At 46.5% G+C, this 22,760-nt stretch overlaps 1 pseudogene across 1 annotated transcript in view; it reads left to right on the plus strand.

Moving 5' to 3' along the window:
* The window catches only part of LOC146866929 (lysine-specific demethylase 5B-like), a 545,361-nt pseudogene that overhangs the window by 317,448 nt on the left and 205,153 nt on the right, over positions 1 to 22,760 (plus strand). The window contains exon 8 of the transcript XR_014966708.1: positions 13,670 to 13,831. The product of XR_014966708.1 is annotated as a lysine-specific demethylase 5B-like (transcript). The remainder of the gene's footprint in view (positions 1 to 13,669; positions 13,832 to 22,760) is intronic.

Below are 22,760 nucleotides of genomic sequence, written 5' to 3' on the forward strand. Positions count from 1 at the left end.
ATGTCGGGGCTGGCTGGGGCCGAGGCCGGGTTGAGCGGGGTCACGTAGGCTGGCGCGCAGAGTTACGTACAATCCAAAATGGAGGAGCCCCGAGGTGCAGGGGACCTCGTGCGGCTTGGCGAGGGGGAACAGGACCACGCCACGAGGCCGGCTCCAACACCCTTTTAATGGTTTGAGGTTTACTGTATCCTCTCTATATACTCCAAAACTGAATGCCTTGTGAGGAAGGGTCGCCACACAAAGTTGACCCCAGTGAATCTTGAAGACAACCAAAGTCAACTAGAGTGCAGTCCTATGGGCTAACATTAGCCCAGGTCTGATTTTATAAAGAATAGTGTAGGCCTGAACACAAAATATGCTTGGGGTTGTATATCTAGCCCAGAAGGTCTAAAAAAGCTTCCACGTGATGTATCTTAATTCTAACGGATTTATATACCTAGATGTAATTAAATGTCTGTCTTCCTAAAAGCAGTGGCACTTGACTGCCCATTGTTAATGAGTCATTTACTGTCATTCATCTTCAGTATTTGATTATCCAACCCCAGCCTCCTCCAGAGCTTGCTGCTCTCGGGGGCCTGAAACAATGCACATCCTGGGACGAGGTGCCAAGCCTCCTCACTCAGGATGGGCAGGGTCCACGAATGGGAAGCTTCAAAGGCTTGCCGCCTTTGTGAGCTTCCCCAGGCCACTTGCTGCTTTCAGCAACTGGTCCCCACTGGTTCTGACCCCGCCTTGCTTGGGAGAACCGGCGGGAAAAACAAGTGAGTTAGAGAGGTGTGCTCACCTCTGCCAACTCCACCCCTAAGGTGGGGTAGGTGAGGTAAATCACAAATTTCAGTCCCTGCCATCTTGCAGATGGGGAAACCAGCCAACCAGAGTGAGGCATATTCCCCCCTTCAACTGGAGGGTGGCATAATAAGGGGTGTACCCACCCCAAGGAAGAGACCCATTGGTCCCAACCTTTACTTGTAACACCCCTAAATCTAGTATTTTGGGGGCACCCCAAACCTTGCTTCCTCAGACAAGAAACCAGAAGAAGGACCGAACAGCCGTGCCGAAGCTAACAAGAAGAGGACGCCCACTGACTTGTCCCCAGCCCTTCTGGTCTGTCCCCACCTCGAACCTACAGAAGTGAAACCCCGGTGTGTCCAGCAGCCTCAAGAACCCCGAGGACCTTCCCAGCCTTCAAAAGAAAAGACTCTGTCTCCTGTGAACAACTGATTTGTTCACCAACAGACTCCAGCTCCGGCAGGATCTGCGAGTCTGCACCACCCTGCACCCGACTCCCACGGCCCAGGTTCGAGTGGCCCAACACCAAGAGCAGGTCTCCCATGCGATCCTAACCCAAGATCTGGTGACCCCTGACCTGCCTCAAACCAACACCTGCAGCCTCAATCCAGAAGGCCTCCCCAACCGCGACAAGGAGCTGGTAAGAAGATCCGACCCTAAAAGACACTCCTGCACCCAACGCCCCACGGCCTTGGGTGGCCCAACCAACGGTGTCTAGCCAACACCCAGCATCCCAACTTACCTCTCCAAGTGGTGGTTGCACCCAGAAGACCTTTGTCCCCGAGTCAGCAGTTCTTTTGCAAACCGTAGACTCCCCATTGAAAGCTCTGCACCCGGCCGCCCCAGTACAGCTGAGGGTTCATCTTTTGTGCTAGCCTAAACCCACATTTGCCCTGAGCTTAAGTTCAGGAGCTTGACCCTCGGGGACCCACGAGTCTACCCCCAGAATACCAACTCCCACAACCGAATACTTACCTTTGAACCAATAACCCTATTTTCCTCCATAGGATTACATTGACTGTTTTTGTGTGAAAAGTTTCTAAGTGTGAAGTTGGAAAATCTAAGAAACCGTTTAAACCTGTAACTGAATAACAAACACTTTTACTTACCTGTTTACAGGAAATGTCCCAGTGCATTATCCAGGTATACTGCACTGTCTAAGAAAAGTAATCTGTGAAGTAATCTACTTGACATTCTACTAAAAAGCCAATACAAAGTATCTGTACAATCTATCAAAGCATTGCATTACTAGTAGTTCTACTGTAATCAAATCAAAAGTATATATACCTGAAGGAACTGAATATCAACAAACAGTGCGGACATTATGTATATGTTAATAACATCAGAGGACCGATAAGTTGTTGGAAATGTCTGGTACAGATACCTTTTGACGACCCTTCCTAAACAAGGGAGCTTGTAAAAGAAGCCTGTCATCAGGCGCTCATTAGGGGGGGCTTAATTAATGCGCGTTCCTTAGTCAGACATGCTTTAGATATTAAAGAACTGAGCATGGATAATGAATTAGACTTTTTATGCATTACGGAAACTTGGTTAAAGGAGGACTGTAATCCGGATATTGCGGTCGCCTTGCCCCCCAACTTCACTATGTGTAGGAAAGACAGAGAGGATGGCAGGGGAGGGGGAGTAGCCATTATACACAGAGAGACCTTGCTATGGAAGACCTTTATCCTACAAGGGCTAAAAGGAGCAGAAAACATGAGCTTCTGCTGTACTATAAAAAAATTGCTTTTTTTTAATCATTTTATTTTTCAAAATAAAATTTACAACAAAGAAAAACAAAGCATAGACACAGTTCAACCACACACAGCCTTCTGCAGCATATCCAATAGGGACATACCAAGCATATGCTGTAGGAGAATTCAAGGAATAATCAGTAAATGAGTGTATTATGCAAACAGTAAAGCAATCATATCGACAAAACATGCCATAGCGCCCTATCCTGCGCATCGTCGTGTGCAATAGGGAGAGGTAGAGGGGAGGGTAGGGGGGACAAGGGCAGACCGTACCCAGCAGAGATAGCACAGTACCGCTAGCTCTCAAGAGGTGGGGGTGACCCCCTACGGGGACGTTGCCCCTCCCTGCCCCGCAAGCGCAGGTGTCGATCTCTGGGCTAAGTACAGGGCCCAGAAATTTTTAGGTCTATTGCGGGGCGGCAATAATTCACTGTAAATTTCGGTTTGTGTACAACAGTAAAGCATGTCTCTAGTCCACTGAGTCAGAGTCGCGTCGGGCCGCGTAGCCAACAAACCGCTACACATCTCCTTGCCAGCAGCAGCGCCATATCCACAAGACGCCTATGTGTCTTGGGCAGTGGTAGGGAATAGCCTAGTAGGGCGAGAAGCGGGTCAGGGGACAGGGACAAGTCTGTTACGCGGTTGACCTCCAAGAATACGTCACCCCAGAAGTGGGCAATCCCCGGGCAGGTCCAAGCCACATGGAAAAAATCAGCTGTAGGCTCCCCGCATCTATCACATTGGGGGCTGTCACATAGGCCAAAGCGGTGCAACCTCTCCGGTGTATGGTAGACCCGGTTGAGAAATTTAAAGTGAACCAGTCTATGGCGCCCATTAAGTGAGATTCGTTTAGTACTCAGGCAACAATAACTCCACTTATCATCGGTCAAATCGACCTGCAAATCTCGTTGCCAGGCCAGCCGAGGCTTCATGGATGCGCTGTCTCTAGCAGTTAACGTGGAGTGGTAAATTCTGGAGACCAACTTAGCCGGTGACTGAGCTTTGATGATGGAGGTCAAGATCGGGATCTCTGGGGGTTCCGCCATATCGTCCCCCAGTAGGTCCCGAAGAGCGTGTCTGACTCTGTGAAATTTAAAAAGCGCGAGGGGGGTGACGACTGTATCCCCCTCCGCAACATCCTTCAGGGAACGCGCAGTACCGTTCTCAAACAGGTCCCCCATGGTATATAAATGAAGAGACTGCAGTGCAAGGAGGACACCTCTGTCCCTACAGGGCGCCAGCCAGCTGCACCAGTCCAAGCGGGCTAATGGAGCATACAGAATGTTACCGGCGTGGGCTGCCAGTATATAGTGCCAGGCGTGTACAACCTAGATGAGGGAGTCCATTATGCCCGTACGCCTGTCGCAAGGCGAAAACAGCAAGGCCGGCAGAGGCCTGGGATCGGCAACGATAGACTCAATTAGCAAGTGTGGTATGTCCGAGGGACCATGTATCCAGTAATGTGCATGTGTGGCTTGGGCAGCTCTATAGTACAATTCCAAGTCGGGGGCACTAAGGCCTCCCATCGCATATGGGAGCGTCAGAATCCTCCAGGCAACGCGCGGTTCTGCTGTACTATAAATAATTCCTTATCTGGGGCTTTGTTATATCGCTGTCCAGGTAACAGTAATTTCTTCCTGGATTCACTAGGGTATGCTCTCAGTGAAGCATTACTTAGATATTCAAATTTTTCATTGCTTGGAGATGTTAACTTGCATTTTGAATGTAATAACAGCCCAGGAGTTTAATCTTTCCTGGAAATGGTCACCCTACTTGGCATGAACAAAGTTGTTCAGGGACCAACACATAGAGCAAGACATACGTTGGATGCCATTTGCACCAACCTCCCGTCACTTCAGATAGAAAATCCAATCCCACAGGTGTGGTCTGATCACTGCTTTATTCCTTTTGCCTTTTTAATCCCTTAGAAGGACTGTGCCGTCATGAACAATAACACGGGTGCACCGAGGCGGAAATGGCATTTATTAGCCGCTAATCCTTCCTTATTAGCAACAGCCCAAGATACGGTTCCAACACTTACGGGGGAACCGGGAGAGGATTCGCATAGGTTCCATAATTGGATAACATCTATAGATAAGAAACTAGATCCCCTTAAGTGCTCTGCTCGCATACTAAAAGAAAAATCCACAATGATCCTTGGCTTTCAAAAGAGCTGGCGGAACTTCATCTGCATTGCAAACAACTTGAACGCAAATTGAGAAGGGGATATGAAGTAACCAATTTGCAAACCTTCAAAATGTTTAGAAAACAATATCACTTGGCTATTAAAATGGCTGAAAAAGAATATTTCCATAATTGAATAACTATGGCAAAGCACAACCAAAAAGAAATATTCAAAAGCTTTGCATTCTGAGATCCCCCTCGTCCCTTATGCTATGTAATGAAATCGTACTTTACTTTGAAAACAAGATTAAGGAATTTTGAGATCCATAGCCCCCCAGACTTAACCGAGGGAAAGGTGCTAGACCATAGAACGGACAGCTCTGTCCTTCAAGCCTTCCAAACTGCCTCACTAGCTCAGACTAAAGAGGCGATATTAGCCTGTAAATCAGGCTCTCTATTGGACGCATGCCCCCCGACTTTTTTACATCATATTATCGATGTTGTGAATCCTGTGATCAACATCGTGAATTCCTCCCTAGCTACCGGCATAGTACCGGATGAATGGAAATTTGCCGTTGTGAAGCCACTTAAAAAAACCAGAATGTAGACTCATCTAATTTATCCAATTATAGCCCTATATCCCTGTTACCAATTTTAGGTAAGATCACAGAGAGAATAGTTTATAAAGAACTCTCTAGTTTTTCGGAGTCCACTCTGATCTTTCATCCCCGTCAATCTGGATTCCGCTCAAAACATTCGATAGAATCAGCGTTACTCGAGATATCGGACACCCTGAAATTAATAACGGACAGTGGCAGGAAGGCAGTCTTGATTCTTTTAGATCTGTCTGCCACATTTGATACCATTTCGCATAATATCCTGCTAGCAAGACTGAGATCTTATGGCATTTCTGACTTCGCATTGGCATAGATTACATCTTTTCTGTCAAATAGAAAGCAGGTTGGTTTTTAGGATCCTTTCTAACGTCGGAACATACCGTTACTACAGGTGTCCCACAGGGGGCTTCTCTTAGTCCTCTTTTATTTAACATATATATAGCCCCACTCATTAAGTTGATCTCGACTTTTGGGATCGAAATTACATCTTATGCTGATGATACCCAGCTGATTCTGTCATTGGAAGAGAAATCCACGAGAGCTGAAGAAAATTTCAAAGCTTGTTTTACGGCAGTTATCAAATGGATGAAAAATAACCATCTCTGCTGTAATACTGATAAGACCGAAATCCTTCCGATCGGAAAAAACAACTCTTTCCAACCAAAGGATTGGTGGCCAGATGATACTGCAGCCCCCCATCAACGGTGGAGGTTGCAAAAAATCTGGGAGTATGGTTTGATTCTTCCCTTTCTTTTAAACCGCATGTCCTAAAGGTAACAGGGACCTGTTTTGGTCTCATCAAAACTTTGAAAAAATTATTTAATTTGATCCCGCTTGTCGTGAGGAAAACAGTAGCAGTGGCTCTTATATTATCACGGCTGGACTACTGTAATAGCCTCCTGGCAGGGATTAATAAAGCTACCCCGAGGAGACTACAAGTGGTACAGCACGCAGCAGCCAGATTGGTCCTAGGGCTTCCTCGTAGTGCATCTGCCTCTGCCGCCCTGAAGACCCTTCACTGGCTCCCGATTCATAAAAGAATTTTGTTTAAATTACTATTGACAACGTTCAGAGCATTTTGCCGCTTGGGTCCTGTATACCTCTCTACAAGAGTCAAACCATATATCACAACGAGGACACTTAGATCTAGCTCTGCAAATCTACTTAAGGTTTCTGGCTTCAAATTGTCAACCAAAGGAGGAAAATCGGCAACGGTATTGGGGGTAAAGGCCTGGACTTGCATGCCAAAGGAACTTAGAGCGACAGAACAGGAAGAGCAGTTTAGAAATGTTCTAAAGACTTGGATTTTTGGAAAAGCAGACACCAGCTGTCTGGCCCTGATTTAGCTTTCAAACTGATACAGCTGACTTTAGTTATCTACAGCGCCAGGAGACTCCGTTAGGATTGACAGTTGCGCTATATAAGCTATACTTTTCATTTCATTTCATATATACAACTGCAATACAAACTGTTGGCAAACTGATTATTACTGCAAAGTACTTATCACTTACCTGTGCCAGGCTTGCTTGGTTCTAGGAAATAAAATAACTAAAATAATATTTTTATACAAACAACATTGGTCTGAGTTCAGTCTTTGAGTGTGTGACAATCATTTGCTAATTGAGTGTGTCCAACAAATGCTTAACACTATCCTCCGATACAGCCTTACTGCCCGACCACACTACCACAAAGAGAGTAAGGTGCTATCTACTTTTACCTCTGCATACCTTTAGGGTTCAACTGGACTCTGTGCACACTATCACTTTGGTATAGTATATTCAGAGCCAGCTTCCTACAATTGTGCTTCACACAAGCACATGTATCCTTTTTGGTTGAAGAATTGGCATGCCTGGTTCTTTTGCTATATAGTATTTGTGTATATCAACCAATACTGCAGTTATCCAGTAGTAGGGTATCTTTCCTAGTTTCACATGCCTTAATCATTCCCGCCGTCGGGATGGGAGTCCCTGGTACATAAATAAAGTAATGTCCCATTAGACATATATAGTAATAGGCCAATGGCCTCACATTAGTAACAACTCCATGTCCTTTTGTAAAAAGGACCAAACTCTAGAGAAGAGCCAATCGGCTATCACCAACCTCTGGAACCCACCTGGAGGGGAGCTCTAGTCCCTCAGATTTTCTACCACATGTCGTGCTAAGGGAGTCTCCCCTGAGCTCTGCTCAGTTTTCCTTCATTTCTGGATTTCCACTGATGTTTTCTTCAGGACTCTCTTCATGGCAGAAACTCCTAAGAAAGGCCTTTTTAAGCCCTGCGCTTCCTGTGGTAAAAAGAGTCTTCATTTTGATGACCAACACAAAAACTGCCTCTATTGTCTTTACCCGGACCACTCCTCAAAGGACTGTAAGGTATGTCATACCTTTTCTTCAAAGACCCTTAAAGATCGGGAGGGACGCTTTCTAATTTGGCTGTAGAGGTTTAAGGATAAAGACCAAGTCCTGTCTTCTGAGGAGAGTGAAGGCTGCTCTACATCTTCAAAATCCTCTCAGAAAAGGCCCAGAGTTGCTTCTCCAGGACCTTCGTCGCAGCCCCCTCAAAAGAAGACGCACAAAAACTCTTCTGAGGCTCCCCTTAAGGCTTTCCCATCAATGGTTTCTCCACAGGAGGTCCCTCATACCTTTAAAAAGCCTGGTTCCACCTCGTCGACGACGACTTCGTCGACGGTGAAAAAATCCCCATCTACACCTGTGGGGATAACTTCGTCGACGACGACGACGTCTCCACCTCTTTTGCATCTTCTGCCTCGTCGACGGCTACTAAACCAGTGTTGTCGAAGATAAAAATTAAAAAGTCATCGTCGATCGCTACTCAATGTAGACGAAGAGTGTTTCCTCGAAGTCTATCCCGTCGACGACGACCCCGTCGATGACTGCTCCGTGGACGACACTGTTGACGAGGGCTCCGTCGACGAGAACACCGCCGACGACACCGTCGACGAGGGCTTCGTCGACGGGACCTTTGTCGACGTTCCCTTCAATGGTGCCAGTTGGTGCTTCACTGTCAACGACTACACAGACGACGGAGTCGTCGACGACGCCAGAGTCCAAAGTGGAGAGTGCGTATGTCCATTTCAAAATCACAAAACGCACATTGACACCTGCCCTGACTTCTCCTAGCAGGGTCCAGAAGTTACCTCCGACTCACCTTTTGGAAGAGGAGGAAGATTCAGACGATGGTGGTATGTTCGGAGCTGCCACAAGTCCTTCCGAACTCCACGTCAAGTACCAAGAGAGTTCGGACTATGACGAACAAGAACCAGAAGACCAGCCATATTATCCTGATGACAGCCATCCTCCCCAATTTCCCATGGTTTGTCCGCCCGCGTCTTTTGTTTCTGACCTCCAATTTCTGATTTCTGACTACAAACAGAGATTTCCTACTTCTGCTACGTCGCCTGTTCCGGTAGTCTCTCCGCCGTCAAGGCTGCAGCCTACACATCTTCCTCCACTGTCTGTGCTGGTCATGCCACCGCCTCCAACTTCCACAGATGATGAGGATGACGAGCAACAAGAGGAGGGAGAACTTCATGATTCTCAATCGACTCATGATGAGTGGGATGATTATGAAATCCCTTGTCCAGCGTCTCCGGTGCCTACTCAAGCTGATTCGCCTCCGGAGGATATCGGGGGTTTTCATAATGTCTTGGAAAGAGCCGCACAGCGTTTCCAGATCCCTATGCCTTCTCACCAACAAGATTGTTTCCTTTACGACTTCAAAGAACCTTTCAAAAAGTCTGTACAATCAGTCCTTATTATTGACTACATCTGGGATCAGGGTGTAAAAATAATGCACAATCCATCTTCGATTCCTCCAGTGTTGCCTCAGCTGGACAAAAAATACAGAGCTCCGGACACTGCTCCAGCCTGCCTTACCGGACATCCAAAGCTCACTCAGGCTGCTCAGAAAAAAATCTAGAAACCCTGCTGCCCCACTGTCTGCTCCTCCTGACAAAGAAGGCAGACTACTTGATAATATTGGAAAACGTTTTTCTTCGATGTCTGCATTGACAGTACGTGCGTCAAATTCTTTAGCGTTATTAGGGCGCTATAACAGGCAGATGTGGGCGGACATTGCTCCATACTTGGGAGCCTTGCCGGATGACTCGAGGAAAGAAGCAAAGAAGATCTTGCTGGAGGGCGAACGTTCGGCTTCCGAGATCGATTGTGCGATGGATATCGCCTCTACTGGTTTTCGTCAACTAGCTGGCGCTGCTGTACTACGACGCCAAGGTTGGCTTAGGGCAACTTCATTCCGGCGGAAGTCCAGACAAAGATTCTGGACATGCCCTACGATGGTCAGCTTCTCTTTGGCCCGCATATTGATGAGGCTCTTCAGGGTATAAAAAAGGATACTGACACAGCTAGGGCTTTGGGTAACCTTCAATTTAAAAAAAAAAAAACCTTTTCATGGCTCAAGGGGTAGAGGTCAATCTTCCACCAGAGGAAGTTACCAACAATATCGGCCTTCCTATTCCTCCTCCAACCAACAATATCGGCCACAGTACCAACAACAGCAATCATCTTACCTTAAAACCTCCTTTCGAGGAAAAGGAGGGCGACAGAAGGACGCTGCTCGGCGGCAATGACTTTCCTCTACCGTCGATCCCCATCTCCTCTCCACCCTTCAAAGTTGGAGGAAGGGTTACCCACTTCCTAAACAATTGGAAACAAATAACAACGGATCGCTAGGTTCTTCAAATGATACAGTTTGGACATTCACTAGAGTTTATTCACACTCCTCCCCAGACCCCTCCTCACCCTATGCTTCACAAAAATCTCCACCCGTTGCTCCTGGAACTTTCACTCATGCTCCAGAAGGGAGCTATAGAAAGTGTTCCTCTTCGTCAGCGGGGTAAAGGGTTTTACTCCCGTTTTTTCCTGGTGTGCAAAAAGGAGGAGAAATGGAGACCAATCCTGGACTTGAGAAGTCTCAACAAATTTTTAAAGAAACAGTAGTTTCACATGGTTACCATCCAAGAAGTGCTGCACCTTCTCAAAGCAAACGAATACATGGTGTCTTTGGATCTTCAGGATGCCTATTTCCATATCCATATCCACAGAAACCACAAAAAATTCCTGAGGTTCGCCGTGGCAGGCAGACATTACCAGTTCCGAGTCCTGCCGTTTGGACTCAAGTCGGCTCCACGCATTTTTACGAAATGCCTCTCTCCAGTGGTAGCATATCTCAGACAGCAACACCATCAGGTCTTTCCCTATCTCGACGACTGGCTCGTCAAGGTTCCTTCTCTGGACGGCACGACCAGGCCTTCCGACGCCTGTCTGCAGCTTTTCAGTCGCCTAGGACTCCCTCTGAATCAGGATAAGTCCGTTCTCCAGCCTTCTCAGCAGATAACCTTTCTGGGTGCTACTCTCGACACAACCCAGAATTAAGGCTTTCCCATCACAAGAGCGACAGAACAAACTTCTTCATTTGGCAAGTCACATAAAATCCATGAAGTCTCTCTCGGTACGCATCTTCAAATCCCTTCTCGGAATGATGTCATCCTGTATTCTGCTTGTTCCTTACTGTCGCCTCCACAAGCGCCCTCTCCAGGAAGCACTGTCGGCTCAATGGATTCAATCCGAAGGATCCTTTGACGATGTCATTCAAGTGACCCCTCAGATGGTCACTGCTCTGTAGTGGTGGACTCGTCCACGGAATCTTTCGCAAGGTCTGCCTTTCTTGCTCCAGGCTTCTCCACAGGTCATCACAACAGATGCGTCCCTGGAGGGTTGGGGACCTTTCCTCCAGAAACTTCAAATCAGCGGGAAGTGGTCTCCTGCTGAACGAAAGCTTCACATAAACCTCCTCGAGCTACAAGCTGTCTATCTGGCTCTCCTGGCGTTCCTTCCCAGGATCAAAGGTTCTCTAGTGCCTGTCCGGACGGACAATACTACGACGATGCACTACCTGACCAAGCAGGGAGGGACTAGTTCCCTGACACTATCTCACTAATCTCAAAAGATCTGGAACTGGTTACTCCATCACAACATTTCCCTTCGAGCGGAATATGTTCCAGGTACAGACAACGTACTGGCTGATTCTCTAAGCAGGCAAAAAACAACATGCCACGAATGGGAGTTGAACCAGCGGACTCTCGACCGCATATTCTCCCAATGGGGTACTCCTCTCCTGGACCTATTTGCTACCAAACAGAACGCCAAATGCCAAAATTACGCAAGCTGGCATCCCCAACGAGGATCTCTAGGGAATGCATTTTCGATTGCGTGATTCAACGTCTTTGCATACGCTTTTCCACCGATTACCCTGATTCCCAGGGTCCTCAGGAAAATGAAGACAGAACCCTGCACGCTAATCCTAATAGGTCCGGCGTGGCCGCGTCAGCATTGGTTCACGGAGCTCCATCTTCTCTCTCTGGAGCCGCCGATCTCTTTGAAATCGTTTCCCACTCTCCTCACAATGAACCGGGAGCAAGTCCTACATCCGGATCCAGCATCTCTCAAGTTATCGGCTTGGCTCCTGAGTTGCAAGAGTATCTTTCTTGGAAGACAGCACTCCTTCTAGCCCTTACCTCTGCCAGGTGTGTAAGTGAGCTCCATGCATTCTCAGTTCAAGATCCTTTTCTTCAGTTCAAACTTGACAGGGTCATACTGCGGACTAATCCTAAATTCGTGCCCAAAGTCCTGTCAGACTTTCACCTCAATGAACCTATAGTCTTATGGACTTTTTTTCCGAATCCTCAAACGGCGGCAGAAAGAACTCTACACTCTCTAGACCTTAAACGCTGCCTTAAATTCTATCTTCACAGGACAAAATCGTTCCGCAAATCCAACCAACTCTTTGTGGCTTACAGTCGACCTAGGAAATGTCTTCCACTGACTAAACAAAGTATCTCTCGTTGGATCTCTGGAGCTATTACTTTTTGTCATCAGCAAGCGGGCCACCCCTTGCGTTACACGGTTCGAGCCCATTCCACTAGAGCGATGTCTACTTCCATGGTACTCTTTGCGGGTGTCCCTATTACAGACATTTGCAGAGCGGCAAAATGGAAGACGCCGCATACATTTACCAAGCATTACTGCTTGGATACGGAACTCATGAAGGATGCTGCGGTGGTACAGGCGGTGTTGCGACATCTATTTCGCTAGAGGTGAGCCCTTTTTTCATCTCACCATCCTTTCTTTTATACGCACATTTCTATATTGTGTTCCATAATGGTTTCTTTGATTGACCTTTGGTACTTTCTATGTTTTACATTGATATGTTATTATCTGATGAATTTTTATATGCTGTACCATCCGAAATGTGCTTATCATTGCTTACTACTCTGATTCAGGCATGTGAATCTATGAAAGATACCCTAATACTGGATAAGAAATGCGTTACTTACCTGTAACTGCAGTTATCCAGTATTGGTATCTTTCATAGATTCACATGCAACTCACCCGCCTCCCCTGGAAGGGCTCACCTAGTTCTCTCAGTGATACACCTTCTTAGCACTGTGCTTCCGAAAATCTGAGGGACTAGAGCTCTTTCCAGGTGGGTTCCAGAGGGTGCTGATAGCTGATTGGCTCTTCTCTAGAGTTTGGTCCTTTTTACAAAAGGACATGGAGTTGTTACTAATGTGAGACCCTTGGCCTATTACTATATATGTCTAATGGGACATTACTTTATTTATGTATTGGGGACTCCCATCCCGACGACGGGGAATGATTCAGGCATGTGAATCTATGAAAGATACCAATACTGGATAACTGCAGTTACAGGTAAGTAACGCACTCTTTCTCCATCACCTAGGTGAAAACTAATCTACAGCTCTCCTTGAGATGTGCAGTTAACTTTGGAACTACATATTAACCAGCCTAGGCAAAGGATTCTGAGGGCAGTTGAGACCTGCCCGGTTATCATAGAGACCATCTTCCATGTACAGGTCCCCAGGAGACGTTTATGATTAGTGGTTCCAGAGTATGCTGGATTTGATGCTCACTTGTCTTTACAGTTTTTGTCGTTTAACTCATTATAAGCAGATGGAGCTTCGTAATCATTTGGATAACGATCCGATACGAGTTCAAAAGATGTGTGGCTTATTATTCATTGCTTGTGTTTTTCTCAAGGGGTTTGCTCACAGTTTCTTTTAACACAGTAATAATTAACTCCATTCATCTGAGCTACCTGGTTTCTTCTAGGAAACCAATAAATAAACTTTCAAATGACATTCCACACTTCTAAAAAGATAGTTTCAGACACATGGAAAAATTAACCTTAACCAGTGGATGGCATTATAACAGTATTTTGTTCTTGTATTCTGTATTTTATTATATTGTATTATATAATACAAACTAAATATAATTTTGAGCTGTACCTTCACTGAAGAACTTTTTGTTATTTGCTTTGTCACGTAGGTGCTTTGCCCCAGATGTGATGTTGGCGTTGTGGCACTTAAAAGGAAACAGAAGAAACTGAAGGAACCACCATGACTGAGTGGAAAGAAAGTATTTGCCAACTTGGAGAGCCTGGCTGATTTAGAAAGTGCGCTATCTGAAAGCAAGGACACTGCAGCAGCTGTATGTATTCTATTCTGCGCTGTAACATACATTTTTTTTTTTTTTGGAAGCCCCCTAGTCTTGCAAGCCTTAGGCGAGCCCATTGGCAAATATTTCCAGAAGACTTTTAATAAAGTTTGTTACTGCTTTGTTTTGGAAAAGAAACTTGTAGGATAATCAATTGTGAAAGTATGGGGCTGAGATTCTTTAGTCTTGTTTGCTATGGCTGAGCTCCCAATTTCTAAAATGAAGTTACTGCTTAAAAATAAGGCTTTCAAATCTTACCCTTTGTAGCTTGGCACAAGCAGCATGACTTTCCTCAGAGAAAGCGCATATGGTGTATGAACACAAGTACTAAAAAACATTCACGCAGTACAATTTCCAAACTAATTTCCATGAAAGAAAGACAATCCTAGATTATTATAACCCAAAACTAAATTAATGTATTGCATTTTTGGAGAAAAGGATTTACGGCATTAGTGCCCTGGTTGTGTGTTTTAAAACATAGCCCCTAGTATTTAATAATTAATTCATCTTTGGCGTCTTTGAAACAGACAATGGGCCCTAGTCAAGTGGTTTAAAAAAATTGTTCTTGCTGGCCTTTTAAACCCCCATCTCTGGAGTTTGAAATATCTTTAAGCTTCAGGGACCATTCCTTTGTTTGGACAGAAGGCCACAGGTGTGGAACAATACTTGCCCCAATTTCTTTTAGGACCACAGTCAAAAGATGAGTGTCGGGTGGAGTTGCCTGGCTTTCTCATGACGTCACACTGATTCTATTTCTGGGACTTTACTTTTCCCCATCTCTATGAAATGTTATCTTCACAGCAAGAGGAATTCCTAGATGAGATTTAATGCTTTAGGAAGAAACTGGTGCAGATCGGAGCTTCCGAATCCCCTCTACTTCCACGGACGGAGTGATCTCACAGTCACACACGCACACACACATCACACGCTGGTGGGGCCCATTACACTAACATTCATCCTACCACTCTTATCCGTGCCATGTATAAGGGGAAACACTTTCAATATACCTAACCAATCTGCATGTACTTTGAGGTCAATGCGACCAACTAGTTGCTTATAAATCTAGCGAAAAACATTTCAAAGAATATACAAATAAATTCAATAAACATGACAAGAAATAACCACCCGACTCAGAGATTCAAACAGAAATATTTGTTTATCTAAAATTGTAAGAAAAGCCAATTAAATGCAAATTAATTTCTCTCATATTTACCTATTCTGTCTAAATGTCAGATCCTAAGTCAGAACCGGTCCTCAGTAGGTGAAACAGAGTCTCTTGCCGTCATGTAGAGTCACCGTCCTCTCCGTCAGCATAGGGACCTCGGATCATCAGTTCGGGAAGAAGTGGCGCTAGACCTCTCTAGTCTACTAATATTTATACTAAATTTACATTCTGTAAAGTTACATTTTACTATTCAGAACGGATGAAATGGCGGAAATAATGTCCTCTTGGTACATTTGCGATACAGTGCGAGATTTTCTCACACTTAGATTGTCCCAAATAATTAATAGAAAAATTGAATGTCCATGACTAATTCGATACTTCTACGGATGTCTATTTAAGATAATTTGTATCCCAGTGGTGGGATCATCAGTTCATAAGTTCAGCATTCTTATTCGCAACAAATTTCATGTTCAGGGGATCTTGGCATCCGTCCTGGATTTGTCGTCATGATCATGGCTTTTCAGTTTTGTCGAGTGGGCAAGGTCACAGGCAGCGCGAAGCCTCTTTGCAAAATTTCCATCTACTCGAATGCAGGCTGCGGGTGGTAGCCATTTTCTGGTAGGCCACATTAGTCAACTTAAGTGAAAATAGACATAAAACAGAATTACTGCACGGAAATGATTATACAGTGTTATTCCCCAGCTAATACCCTTATGTGTATGTATTTATCTAGCCATTTGCGACATCAGAAGCCATTAATGCATATTAATTATAAGCGCAAACACAATAACATTACATAAGCAACATCGATTTCTGTCAGTTTGCTCACCAACTTAGTTCACTTATTATTGAAGCCATGCAATAGCATTCCCACGTGTAATTCTGTTGTTAATAAGGTTGGTTAGGCAAGACTGTAACATCTCTTTAGTAATTAATGATTAATCAGTAGTACTTTTAATTATAACATGCGAAAATGAAACAGGTATTCAATTTTAAAGAAAAACCCTGCTCCATCAATACTACTTTCCCAAGATTCAAATGAAGGCAGGTCGAGACAAGAGCGGGGTTCTTTAACTGCAGTCTTTGTCTTTGTGTCGTCTTAAATTCTATCAACTGTCTGACATGTGAGTGAGCACTTTACTTAATATTGGCAACTCGATAATGATTGTAAGTGGTCCCTCACAACCGCTGTTTCCAACACTGAATGGCTGATTCAACTCAGTGTACTGAGTCCTATCTTTTCGAGAGTGTTCCAGAGAGGTTTGGCTATGCTCTTTCTCCTTGGGCTCCATGGGTCTACCCTAAAGTCTGCCATTTATAATTTTGGCCAGACCTCTTATGATTAAAGCGAAACCCACCCCTCTTTCACACCTTTGCTATCTCAGAGAATGAAATGTAGGAAAGTCTGTTGGAGTAACTTCTTCATCTGAAAGAGACACGTTAGTGATAGATTCCTTACCTTAGACTACCCCAGGCGTCAAACTGGATCCGGAAAGTTTTTTCGTTAGTAGTACCCCTGCGCGTCAGTAGGTGGCGTTGTGCGGCTCCGCGTCAGTTGCTGGCGTCGTATGCGCCGAGATGACGTCACGGAGACTACTTAGGTGCCACCCATGTGCGCTGATGTCAGTTCTTCCTTTTTCCGCACCAGTAAGCGCAGATCCAGTTAGAGAACGTACCTTAGTCGCTTTTTGACTATCTTTCTGACACTTTTTGTCTCCTGTAAGTTTGAGTTGGCGTCATAGGGATGCCTGGTTTAAAGTCTTGTAGGGCCTGCCGGTGCAATATGTCTGTGGCGGACCCCCGCAATGTCTCTCTACTGCCTGGAGAGCGACTACGACTCCCAGGCCCGCATGGACTGTTTGGCCATGGCCCGGAAGGCCTTGAGGGAGCGGCGCCGGAAGCTGTTTGAAGTCCGGCACTCGTCCCCACGCCGTTCGCGGTCTAGGGGCCGCTCCAGGGAACGCTCGCGGGGCCACCATCATCACTCCTCGGGCTGCAAGTCTTCACCCTCGGATTCGGGTAAGAGACCACACAAACAGAAGTCGAAGAAGCGTTGTCGCTCTCCGATGTCCCCCTGTTGATCCCCGTATGTGGACGAGGGGGACAGGGGGTTCTGCCCCTGTGTCTCCTTCGGAGCCTGGGAGTCCCGCGGCCTACCCACCTTACCCTGGTCCGTCAGCGACTCCCGCTCAGGTGCAAGAATTTATTGCCACCTTGGACCGCCTGTTTAGGCCTCGGGCTCCCGCCGGCGCGCCCTCGGGCAAGCAGGTCCTCGGACCCCTCCCAGTCATCCTCCGCCGCAGGAGGAGGGACACACTGTGGCGGCAGGGACTGGGGAAGGAACAAACGGCGCTGGGAACGGCGCCGGACAGGCCGAACTGGCGCCGTGTCCCAGTGTGGATCCCAAGTAGGGACAAAAGTGTCCGAGAACCTGGGCAGGGGCGGGACAAATGGTACCTGTGAGAAAGTGGCTCTGTATATACTGTTCCTTAATAGGTACAGGGTGTACAGAGTCCACAGTCCCCAAGGGTTTGACAGAGGCTAAAGTTAGATATAACCTTACTCTCTAAAGTGGTAGCTTGGTCGAGCAGTAAGGCAGTATCAGAGGACAGTGTAAAGCATTTGTTGTACACACTCAGTCAGCAAATGGTCTCACACACTCAATAACTGAACTCTAGGCCAATGGTTTATATATAAAAAATATATGCTTGTTTTATTTTAGAACCAACAATTGGAATTAAAATATACTTTCTCAGAATGAGATGCTTTATATAAATACTTTTGCAAGATGTAATTGACTTTTGTAAACAGTTACAAGCGGTTGCAATAGGCAACACTATTTTAAACACAATAATACATTGAGTTCAATGGAAGTTTCATGTTATTTGCCACAGATTACTTTTAGGATTACTTTTGGAATTCCATAACTGAATCCTGGGTTCAGTCCTGGGTCAGTACTCAGAATCAAGTGATGAAAGTCGACTTAATTACTGTAATGATTTTTAAACAATATTTAGCGATTTTAAAAGTTGACAGAAAATATTTCAAAGAAAACCGTCAATGATTCCCTATGGAAGAAAACTCAGGTTGCAGGTACTGTATGTTCTCGTTACTTTTGTATTCCAGTACTGGGTGCCTAGACTCAGTACTGGGACCTTTATCCAAAACAGGTAAGTAATTACGTTTTCAGATATTATACGATTTTTGAGGAATATTTCAAGATTGCAGAAATCGACACTTAGAAGAAAATTCACAGAAAAACAGTCAGTGGTTTCCTATGGAAGAAAATTGAGTTAAGGGTAAGTACAGTTGTAAGTCTTTTTCAGAGTCAGTGCTGGGCACCAAGATCCAGCTCTGGGAGCTCACCTAAGAGCAGGTGAGTAATTTCGTTTTCGTTACTCGGCTGATTTTTGGTGAATTTTTTAAGATTTGAAAAGTCCACACTTAGAAGAAATTTCAGGAAAGCCAGTCAATGTTACCCTATGAGTTAAATAGAGTTTGCGGTTTAAGGGTAAGTACTCGACTGGCAGAGTTGAGGTTCTGGGCATAGACTCAGGGGTCCCGCAGGGTCAGGTAGGTACAGTTGGTTCACCCTCAGCGGCTCTAGGGCGGCCGGGTGCAGAGAGAGTTAGGCCCAATGTTATCCTATGAGGGATAGGGGGGCCTTGGTTGGTGGCTGCTGACGGGCAAGCCACGCGGCTGTGGGAGCTGGGCTCCTGGTCACTTACTCAGGGCAAGTGGGGAAGTAGGTAGGTGTAGAGTTTTCACTGCCAGGGCCACTCTGGGTGCAGAGTACTTTTGAGCCTTCGGGCGCTCTATTGATTTCAATGGGAAATCTCCAGTTTAGAAAAAGACTGCAAGCTCGGGGACGAGGACTCTTCAGGTGCCACCACCACTTCGAGAGGTTAGTTGGAGGATAGGTAGGTACCCCGGGATTGGGCACACGGGCCGTGGGGCGCCGCGTGCAGGGGTGCCTTTTGGTGTCGGGAAATCTTACCCTCTGTTGATTGCGGTTGGGGGGGCACCTTGTTCTGAGGCTGCAGGCTACTTCAGGAGTGTCGAGGGACGTCCTTGGGTGCCGGACTCGGGGTCACAGTCGCTGTGGGGTCGTCCTCAGGGTCTTTGTTCACTCCGGCACTGGCCAGGCTTGGCTGGTGCAGAGTGTGCTGGGTTTGCGGTGCCGGGCTGCTGCCAGGGATTAGAGATAGGTTTTGAGTAGAGCCTCTACTCATGGGAGTCCAAGGGGCTTAGAGCCAAGAGGTAGCCAGGTCCTCCGGGGTTTGTGAGGTTGCTGGCCGCAAGAGATGCCGGGTTGGAGCAGGAGCAGGTTCGAGGGTCGACAGGCCGGTAGGGCTGGGGCCAAAGCAGTTGGTGTCTTCCTCTTTTTAGCAGCTGCAGGGCAGGTCTTCTTTCTTCTTGCTCTTCTTTGTAGTTTGGAATCTGGAATCTGGGGAAGGAAGGTTCAGGGTGCCCCTAAATACTAGATTTAGGGGCGTTACAGGTAGGTGAAGGGCAGGGGCCAATGGGTCCCTGTCCTGGGGTGGGTACACCCCCTATCCTGCCTCTCTCCTGTGGGAGGGGGGCAGGAGCCTAGTCCTGATTGCGCAGAGCTTCCCATCTTCAAGATGGCGAGAGCCCGGAGATGTGCTTCACCTCGCATCCCCCACCTGAGGGGTGGGGTTGGCAGGCTGGCACATCCCCTGTCCTTATATGAGGTTTCCGGCCAAGCTTCCCGCCAGAGTGGGGGGTTGCAGGGCCTGGGGAAGCTCACAGAGGCGGCATGCCTTTGAAGCTTCCCCCTGCCTATCCTGGGGAGGAGATTTAGCACCTTGCCCAGGATGTTCATTGTTGCAGACCTAGGAGAGCAGGGGCTCTCCTACCCAGGGGTCCAGAAACATGTCTGCTGTGTGGCAGCCTAGGCAGCCTCAGAACAGACGTGGATTGTAAGTTTAGGTTTCAGGGGGCCTCTCTAAGATGCCCTCTGTGGTGTTTTGTACATTAAATCACACACTGGCATCAGTGTGGATTTAATGTGCTGAGCAGTTTGATACCAAACTTCTCAGTCTTCAGTGCTGCCATTATGGTGCTGTGGAGTTCATGTTTGACAAGCTCCCAGCACCATATACTCTTAGCTGGCAGCACTGCACTTACAGGACCCAGGAATGGACCTGGGTACTGTAGGGGGACAGGGCTCCTGCCTCTGTGCCCACACCACTGGCATAGGGCACCGAGCTAGAGGGGTGGCTGATGTATGCCAGGGCAGTGTAGGTTGTGAGCATGGCACACAGGGATGTGTGCCATGTCGACTCTCTGTTTTGTCTTGTATCCAGACACTCAGCCTGCAAGAGCAGTGTGTGTGTGTTAGGGTACAGGGCCTCTAAGGGTGGGACAATGAGTGCTGCAGCCCTTAGAGGCCTTCCCTGGTCACAAGGCCCTGGGTACCTAGGGTACCATTTACAAGGGGCTGACATGTGGCCAGGGTTTGCCAATTTGGGTTTTGGCTGTTAGACAGTTTTTTAGGGAAGGAACACAGGCCCTGGGCACCTGATAGGCGGGAGCCCAGGGCACAACAAGGAAAAGTGCTTCAGCTATTAGGCAAAAAAGGGGGGGGGTTACTGCAACAGAAACCCACTTTCTTACAGTGTTGCAGGTCATCTGCAAGGGTTACTCCCTTCCCTTTCAGTCCAACCCTCCAGCCATGCCACCTCAGTCCCACCGCATGTCAGGGGAACACTTGGCGACTCCCCAGCCTTGGCGACGTTGTTGTTCCCACTACTTTCTGGTCCCCAAGAAGGACAAAGGGGGCCTGCGCCCCATCTTGGACCTCAGGAACGTCAATCGCTTCCTCCGGAAGGAGAAGTTCAAGATGTTGCCTCTGGCTCAGGTCTTGGCTGCCCTCGACCCTGGAGACTGGATGATAGCGTTGGACTTGCAGGATGCCTATTTTCACATACCCGTCCTGCCAGCCCACCGGCGTTACCTGCGGTTCACGGTAGGCCACGAGCATTTTCAATTTGCTGTGCTCCCCTTCGGCCTTACCAGCACCCCTCGGGTGTTCACCAAAGTGATGGCGGTGGTCGCAGCTCATCTGCGCAGGTCAGGAGTGTCAGTCTTCCCCTACCTCGACGACTGGTTGTTGAAGGCCGGTTCGCCCCAGACAGTCGTCTCCCACCTCCAGACTACGGCCGACCTCCTGCATTCGCTGGGGTTCTCCATCAACGTGCCAAAGTCACACCTGAGTCCCTCTCAGAAGCTCCCCTTCATCGGAGAAGTTCTGCATTCGACGCAGTTTCGGGTTTATCCTCCCGAACAACGAGTCCGGGATATTCAGGCTCTGATTCCGATCTTTCAGCCTCTATCCCGGGTTTCAGTCAGGATGACCCTCCGCCTCCTGGGCCTGATGGCCTCCTGCATCCTACTGGTGCAACATGCCAGATGGCATATGCGGGCTCTGTGAGAAAGTGGCTCTGTATATACTGTTCCCAAATAGGTACAGTGTGTACAGAGTCCACAGTCTCCAGAGGTTTGGCAGAGGTTAAAGTTAGATATAACCGTACTCTCTAAAGTGGTAGCTTGGTCAAGCAGTAAGGCAGTATCAGAGGACAGTGTAAAGCATTTGTTGTACACACTCAGCCAGCAAATGGTCTCTCACACTCAATAACTGAACTCTAGGCCAATGGTTTATATGAAAAAGAAATGGTTGTTTTTATTTTAGAACCAACAATAGGTATCAAAATATACTTTCTCAGAATGAGATGCTTTAGTTAAATTCTTTGCAATAGGCACTTGAATTTTGCAGATTATAGTTAGTTTGGTTGCAATAGGCAACACAATTTCAAACACAATAATACATTGAGCTCAATGTGAATTTTAAGTTATTTGCAATTGATTACTTTCAGGATTACTTTTCTAACTCCAGGACTGGATCCTAGATTCAGCCCTGGGACAGTTCTTGGAAACAAGTGAGTAAATTCGTTTTAGTTACTGTTGTAATTTTTAAGCAATATTTTGCTATTTTAAAAGTTGACACTTAAAAACTTTTGCTAATCAAATTACCAATGTTATCCTATGGAAGGATATTCACTTAGCAGGTAAGTGGGGTTATGGTTACTTTTTCTAGGTCAGTTTTGGATCCTAGATCCAGCACTAGTGTATCACCTGTAAGCAGTTGAGAAACTGCGTTTAAGTTACACAGGCGATTTTTAAGGAATATTTATAAGTTTGCAAAATCGACACTTAGAAGAAATTTCATAGAAAAACAGTCAATGGTTCCCTATGGAAGAAAATTCAAGTTACGGGTAAAGTATGTTCTCGTTACTTTTGTAATCCAGGGCTGGGCTCCTAGGCTCAGTACTGGGACCTCTATCTAAAACAGGTAAGTAATTACGTTTTCACAGTTGGTATTTTTAAAGAATATTTGTAGTTTGCAAAAATCGACTCTTAGAAGAAATTTCACAGAAAAACAGTCAATGATTTCCTATGGAAGAAAATTGGGTTAGTGGTAAGTACGATTGTGAGTACTTTTCATGGTCAGTGCTGGGCACCAAGATCCAGCACTGGGATCTCTCCTAATAGCAGGTGAGTATTTCCGTTTTTGTTACTCATTTGATTTTAGGTGAAGTTTTTAAGTTTTAGAAACTCCACACACAGAAGAAATTTCAGAAGAAACTAGTCAATGTTACCCTATTGAAGAAAAGTGAGTTATCGGCTTATGGGTAAGTACTCGACTGGCAGAGTTAAGGTTCTGGGCACAGACTC

Source organism: Triturus cristatus, chromosome 1_2 (assembly GCF_964204655.1).
Source record: "Triturus cristatus chromosome 1_2, aTriCri1.1, whole genome shotgun sequence".
In the NCBI taxonomy this organism is placed as follows: domain Eukaryota; kingdom Metazoa; phylum Chordata; class Amphibia; order Caudata; family Salamandridae; genus Triturus; species Triturus cristatus.